General features: G+C 33.6%; 1 non-coding gene across 1 annotated transcript; it reads right to left on the reverse strand.

Moving 5' to 3' along the window:
• Nucleotides 1-6,204: 6,204 nt before the first annotated feature.
• Trnaw-cca (transfer RNA tryptophan (anticodon CCA)) lies at nt 6,205-6,276 on the reverse strand. The gene has a single exon. It is a non-coding gene; the product is annotated as a tRNA-Trp (tRNA).
• Nucleotides 6,277-7,075: the final 799 nt, after the last annotated feature.

A 7,075-nucleotide genomic window follows, 5' to 3' on the forward strand; every position in this document is an offset into this window, starting at 1 on the left:
GATAAAAAGTTTTTCAGTTCAGAAAGAATATTTTTCATATATGATGCTTTTAATTTCACTCATGTGAACTGTATCTTGCCGTATGTGACATTACAAAATAATTCAATTGAATTGGAATGAGGAAGCGGTTTTTTTTTCCAATTTGAATATTATCATGAGCTGAATGAAACAAACAGCGAAAGTAGACTCAGTGGCTCAAATGTAATGCACGTGACTCCAGTTCAGAAGGCCACGGGTTCGAACTCCAAAAATATTATGACTTCTCAATCGAACTTTTTCACAATTGTTTATTCAATTTCAATCAATTGAAATGTCTCTTGTTTTTTTCTATGATATTAAAACTCATTCCATTTGAAACAAGAAACTTTTACTGTTTTTTTTTCATTTGAATTTTATTTTATATAAACTACGATAAGATGTGTAGTCAAAGTAGTTTTTTTAGTGAAGCGTTAGGGAATGTGACTCAAAAGCAGAAGTTCGCAGGTTCAAATTGTGCTTCTTCAAGCCAATTTCGTTCAAAAGCGCTTCATTTTTACATTTACTGCATTGAATCCAAATCCTGAAAGGTTTTACTATTTCCAATAATTTAAATTACTACCTGAGGGCCGTGGTAGCCCAGTGGTAAAGTCTCGGCTGTGGAACTGGCTAGTTTTAGGTACGAAACTCCGATTTCACTTCGAAGTGTGCCTTGACTTGGTGGGTGCCAAATTTGGTGCTGCGAATACAATACCATGCCACCAGCATAGCCAAGGTGAATGAGCAACATAGTGCCAACCAGTCAGTGCCTCTCCTTTGGCATGGAACAGCGGTTCGAAATAACGATACCCACAAATGGGTGAGACTTTTGTTGCATAAAATTTGAATTTTAATAAAAATAAGTATATAAAGCCTTTATAAAATCTACCTCATCATTTGGATTGTGATGAGGTAAATACCTAAAGTGGGTTTGTGGCACTTTTGTCTCGTATCAAAACGCATAGTGCCGACGTTACATTCATTTTTCTCTCTTTCTGTATCAAGCAGACGACTTGCGATTTTCTTAAGCGAAGGTATGTAAACTCCGAAAGTCAGACATTCTTACTTGAAATATTAATGAGAAGCACAAGATTTGAACTAACAACCCTTGAAGCTCTAATCATACACATTAACATAGAACCACCGAACCACGGTTAATCGTTTGTATTATTGAAACATTATCAAAAAGTTGGAATGGATAAAATAAACATTTGAAATCATTTTTTTTTATTATCAACGGAATAGGATATTTTTTAATTCCCTAAGAAATGAAACAAAACACAAAAGTTCTTCTCTACAGAAACTCTTGGAATGAAATGAATTTTGATACGCACGAGATTCGAACATGCCACTTTTCGATTTGCAATCAGGTTCTCAGTCGCTGGGCCATCAACTTCGGTTCAGCTGTTGGTATTATAAGAATCATAATAAAGTTCGAATGGAGGTGGAGACAAAGAATTATCTTTCAATATGTTTTACCTAAGATTTAACTTCCATTGGAGGCTTGAATAACATATACAAAAGCATTAGAAGGTATTTATTCTTCCCAAAAGGAATAAAAAGTTTTTGATATCATTGAAAACAAAAGAATTTTCACACAACTGTACCAAAATTAAATAACCATTTCTTGAAGGGCTAAAAAACGTCACATTTTAGGAGTTTTGAATTTGCAACTTGTTCTTTTGGAAATATATAAGCTACCGCTGCATTACCAACCCCATGCTAATAATGGTAGTACTGCATCATCAACGACTCTGAAGATGATCCTAAGGGACAAAGAAGGCATAAAAAAATTTTGTTCTCTTTAAATGGACTTACATATTTTCTTGGTAGTACTATTGTGAATAACATACAGTTCTCATGCTTGAAAGAATAAAAATAACTTCAATAGGAATAAGAGTTTTATTTTTCTAATATGACTGTATAACTTTCTAATATCTAGTCAAAAATCAATTCTATTACCGTCTTTATACAAAGTACCCGCGTTTTGAGGGCAGAAATGTGATCCGGACTTGATTTGCACATACAACCATCGGATATGGACAGAGATTCTCGCCCGGATTCGTTTTGATCGATTCAATTACAACATTATCACCGTTTATGACGATGTTTCAGAATGAAGAATATATATAAAAAAGAGTTTCAACTTTGAATGAAACTGAACAATTTTAGTACCTTATTTAGCATGATTTCGACAAATGCCTTCTGGTATGGAGTCAAATGCATTTCTATTGTGATATCAGACGGTCTTTGTTCGCTCCTATAACCGCATCATTATTACTTCTTACAAAAGGCTCAAAAAGAAGAATACTTGCATAAACACTTACTAATTCTGAATGGAATTAAAAAAGAGTATGATATAATTCCTAACTAGAGACATAAGGAAAATATGATATCCAGCGAAACATTCAGGAGGCGTGAAATTCTCAGGTGTGAATACTTCGGTATAAACTTTTCGATTTTTAATGGAAATAAGCAATTTTGGCACTTTTCGCAAGTTGATTTGAACAATAAACTTATGGCCTGGAGTCAGACACTTTACCATTGCGCTACCAAACACGCAATGTTTGCTCCTGTAACCCCATCATTATTACCTATTTCGAAGGTTCGAAAGCAAGAATACTTACAAAAACGATTACTAATTTTGAATGGAATTATAAAAAGATTATGATATAGTTCCTAACTGGAGACATAGGGAAAGAATGATATCCAGTGAAACATTCAGGAGGCGTAAATGCTTGATTTTCCGACGGATCCGTGATTTGAACAGGCAACCATTTGATCAAAAGTCACATCCTTTAACTCTTCATCAGCACCAGCACATCAAGATTTCATTCGCATCGCTTATGACGAATTTCTGAAGTTCGATAATTTAAAAATTTAAATAATAAAAATAAATAGTATAATAAATTAAAATCAAACAGATTTTAAAATAATTCCCAACAAACACATTAAATAAGAGCGAGATGAATACAAAAAAAAAAATGCATCGTCATTCATAAAAAAAATCTTTTTTTATATACAATTCCCTAAAACAATCAGTAAGCGGGATTGGGATGAAAATCAAGAATTCTACAAAGCTAGTCTGTGAGATACATGTGTGATTTGAATAAACAACCTCCTAATCTGGGATATGTTGAGGAGCTTTGATGTTTTCTATTACATCATCATCGTTTCAGAAGAAAAGAAGAAGCGAAAAGAAAATAGCGTACAAAAAGTATTTCTTCATTCTGAAAGAAATCTAATTGTTTTTTTTATATAATTACGAAAAGGGAACAGTTAGTAGGTTTTGAAATGAAAAAAAAATTGTACAGTCGAAAATAAAACATAATACACTTAACCTGGACGTGATTCGAATACCAGAATTTTGCCCAGAGCCGACGATCTGCCGTTGCGCCATCGGGCCCGATTCAATCATTCTATTACGACATTAATTCTTGCAACGAAGGATCGAAACGAAGAGGCAATAAAAAACATAATCTCATTATGACTGAAATTAAATAAATTTTGATATACAGTACGTGTGAATGAAATGAAATGCAAAATTGGTTTATAAATGAAATACAATTTTGCAAATAAAATTCAAAACGAATTTCACTTGAATACCCCCTTTCAGACCTGAAGTCAAACGCGGTACGGTGCGCACAGTGAATGCTTCGACTGTTCTTATAAAAACAATTTCCAATAAGAGAAAGTAAATGATGATGTCGTGTCCGCGTTACCACGGAATGGGGGTGCAGTAGCTTCTGAGGGAATGACCCCTGAGAACCCGACGGCAGAACACTGACTTCTAGCTCATATGAAGATGAAACTCACATATTCACTTGCACAACCCTTTCATACAGGAGGGCATATTCGCACACATCACAGATGAAGAACAACCATGCCCGAACCCGGATTCGAACCCTGTACGCCGAGATCACGGGGAAGATGCGCTACCCCTATGCAAGGACCCCGGCACAGAAAGTAAATATGATTGATATAAAACGATCTGGCGCTGGATTTGATCACGCAACTTTTTGTGCCGAAGTCAGGCTCAGTACCGCTGATGACAATCGAGACTGCTGCAAGAATCCCTATTCAAAATCAACATCTTTTCTAACAAAATTTAAAATGGAAGAAGCCAAAATTTCTTTCTGATTCTGTATAAAATAATATAATCCCCCAAAACTTACAATAAGTGTGATTGAGATCAAATTAAAAAAATAATAAAAACTACAAAATAACCGTCCTCTTTCGTCAGACGCTTGAACAGAACGTGCCTTGAATAAGGAAGGTTTTGATCTCCAGTCAAAGGTGCTATTTTTGCGTCACCAGGACCGTTACATTCGTTCCTATTCCATCATCATCTACAATACATCGTCAGGAATGTTACGAAAGATGAAGCCTTTCCTACTAAATCGTATTAAATTGATTTTGATACAATTCTTAACAAGAGAGACACTAAGTATATTGAGATGAAATGCAAAATTTATACACACTAGCAGCGATCAGCCGGCAGAAACGTTACCGACACAAGAATCGAACTTCAGTAATCTGATTTGGAGTTCAACCAGCTACCATTCCACCAATGAATTTGAATCAATCGTCCCAATTACTGCAACATTTTCTCTTTCAAAGAAGAAACGGATCGAAGAGGATGAAGAAAATATCTTAATCATTCTGAATGTAATCAAATAGTTTTTTGATATAATCCTCATTAAAAAACAGTAATAGTGATAAAGATGAAATATTAAAAGTTGTACAAAGTAACCACTTTTTATCGACAGACATTTACCAGGACGTGATTTGGAAACGCATTCTCCCGAAACTAAGTTACAATTACACCACAGTTTGGACAATAATTGTTTCTATTACACCAAAATCATCACTTCTGATAAAGAATCAAAAAGAAAAAGGCATACAAAAAAAAAGTCTTCATTGTGAAAGCTGTCAACTAGTTTCTTTATAATTCTCTAAAAATAACAGTAATTAGGACCAAAATGAAATTCTAAAATCTTATTAAGTAAACTTGATTGTCGAACATAATTCAATTGAGCGTGAATTGAACTCGTAATTTTTTTAATCTGGGGTTTAAAGAGCAATTGTTCCTTCATGGGACTCTTTCATCATTCCTGTTGAGGAATAATCATTGTTTCTGACGAAGTTTTGAAAGGAAAAATTCAAAAGAAAATGCTTCCACAATCTTGATGGAACAAAACAGATTTTAATATAATAAAGAAAAAGAAATATAAGTGTAATTGAAATGATAAAAGTCGGAATTTTAATTATGTCTCTTCTGCAGACACTTGAACTGGTGTGAACGCAAATCTTTTGGATTTGTGTCAGACACGCCACCTTGTTAGCTCCAATATTACCTATTACAGCAAACTCATCAATTCGAATAACAAATCAAACTCATCGGAAGAAACAAAGGACCGAAAATAACATAAAGAATTAAAAAAACATTTCCTTATTCTAAAAGGAATAAAAAATTTTTGGATATAATTCCTCAGTAAAATAAAATGTAAGTATTATTGAGACTTCTCCGTCAGACACTTGACCCTTTTCTCTTTGCTTAGAAGCAAAAAAAAAAAAAAAACTTAGTGCGGCAGGCGCGGAAAATCGGGAGTCTACTGTATCATGATTGTTTCTGTAGGCGTTTCGAAAGAAAAAAGATAATAGAAAACACTGCTTTATTCGATATGATATTAAAAGGATTTTTATATATCTCACAACAAGAGAACCCCGATAGCATTCGAATACATAATCTGGGGTCTAAAGAGCAATTGTTCCGTCATGGAACCCTCTTTCATCATTTCTGTTGCAGAATAATCATTGTTTCTGACGAAGTTTTGAAAGGAAGAATTCAAAAGAAAACACTTCCACATTCTTAATAGAACAAAACAGATTTTGATATAATTAAAAGAAAAGTAATATAAGTATAATTGAAATGATAAAAATCGGAATTTTAATTGTGCTTCCTTTGCAGACACTTGAACTGGTTAAGATTTCAACGCGAATTCTTTGGATTTGTGTCAGACACGCCACCTGGTTAGTTCCAATACTACCTATTACAGCAAATTCATCGATTCGGGGGAAACGAAAGACCGAATATAAGAAAGAATTAAAAAACATGGATAAAAAATTGGATATAATTCTCCAGTAAAATAAAATATAAGCATTATAGAGACTTCTCCATCAGAGACTTGACCCGGACGTGATTTGAACACGCAACCTTCTGATCTGGAGTCAGACGCGCTACCGTTGCGCCACCGGGCCTGCTGCAGTTTTTCCAAATGCAGTATCATGATTCTTTCTGTTGACGTTCCGAAAGAAAAAAGATAATAGAAAACACTGCTTCATTCGATATGATATTAAAAAGATTTTTATATATCTCACAACAAGAGACCAACGATAGCATTCGAATACATAATATGCACTCATTTACATTATTTACTAATATTGTTCCAAAGAAAATACAAATTTTTGGGAATGGTTGAGTATTTCAAAAGATAAAATTAATTCAAGAGAATAAAAAATCTCACACTTTCGCTTCAATGATAAAAAATACTACAACAATAATAAAAAATAAATAAATAAAAGTACATGCTTAAATTTACACATCACTCTGCAGATTTTGCAGTTTTCTAAAACGAATTTTCTTTTTTTGCATTATGTTGCCAATTAATATTTCTGCGTCTTTATTTTTATTGGGCATCGCTGATTTATTAATCATTTGACTATCAACGGGACGTATAAATCCACTAACCTTTTAAAATCAGCTTAATAATTCTAAGTAAAAATAGTTTCTTTTTGGTGGGAGGGGTTGTATTTGGGCATCATGTCCTAGCCACGGGGGGGGGGGGGTTAAAAACATGTGGAAAAAAATGAATAGATTTGATTATCTTCATTTTATACGCGGTTGCAGAGAAAAATATAGCCAAAGGTTTAAAGTTTGGTCCATGAATATCTAATCAACTTCAAAACAAGGAAGTGAAAATAGAGATAAATGTTTTTTAATTACAGCAATATTTACATATTTAAAAGAATGAACAAGTATTCAAATCTTTATATTTCG

This window comes from Argiope bruennichi, chromosome 6, assembly GCF_947563725.1.
Source record: "Argiope bruennichi chromosome 6, qqArgBrue1.1, whole genome shotgun sequence".
Classification (NCBI taxonomy): domain Eukaryota; kingdom Metazoa; phylum Arthropoda; class Arachnida; order Araneae; family Araneidae; genus Argiope; species Argiope bruennichi.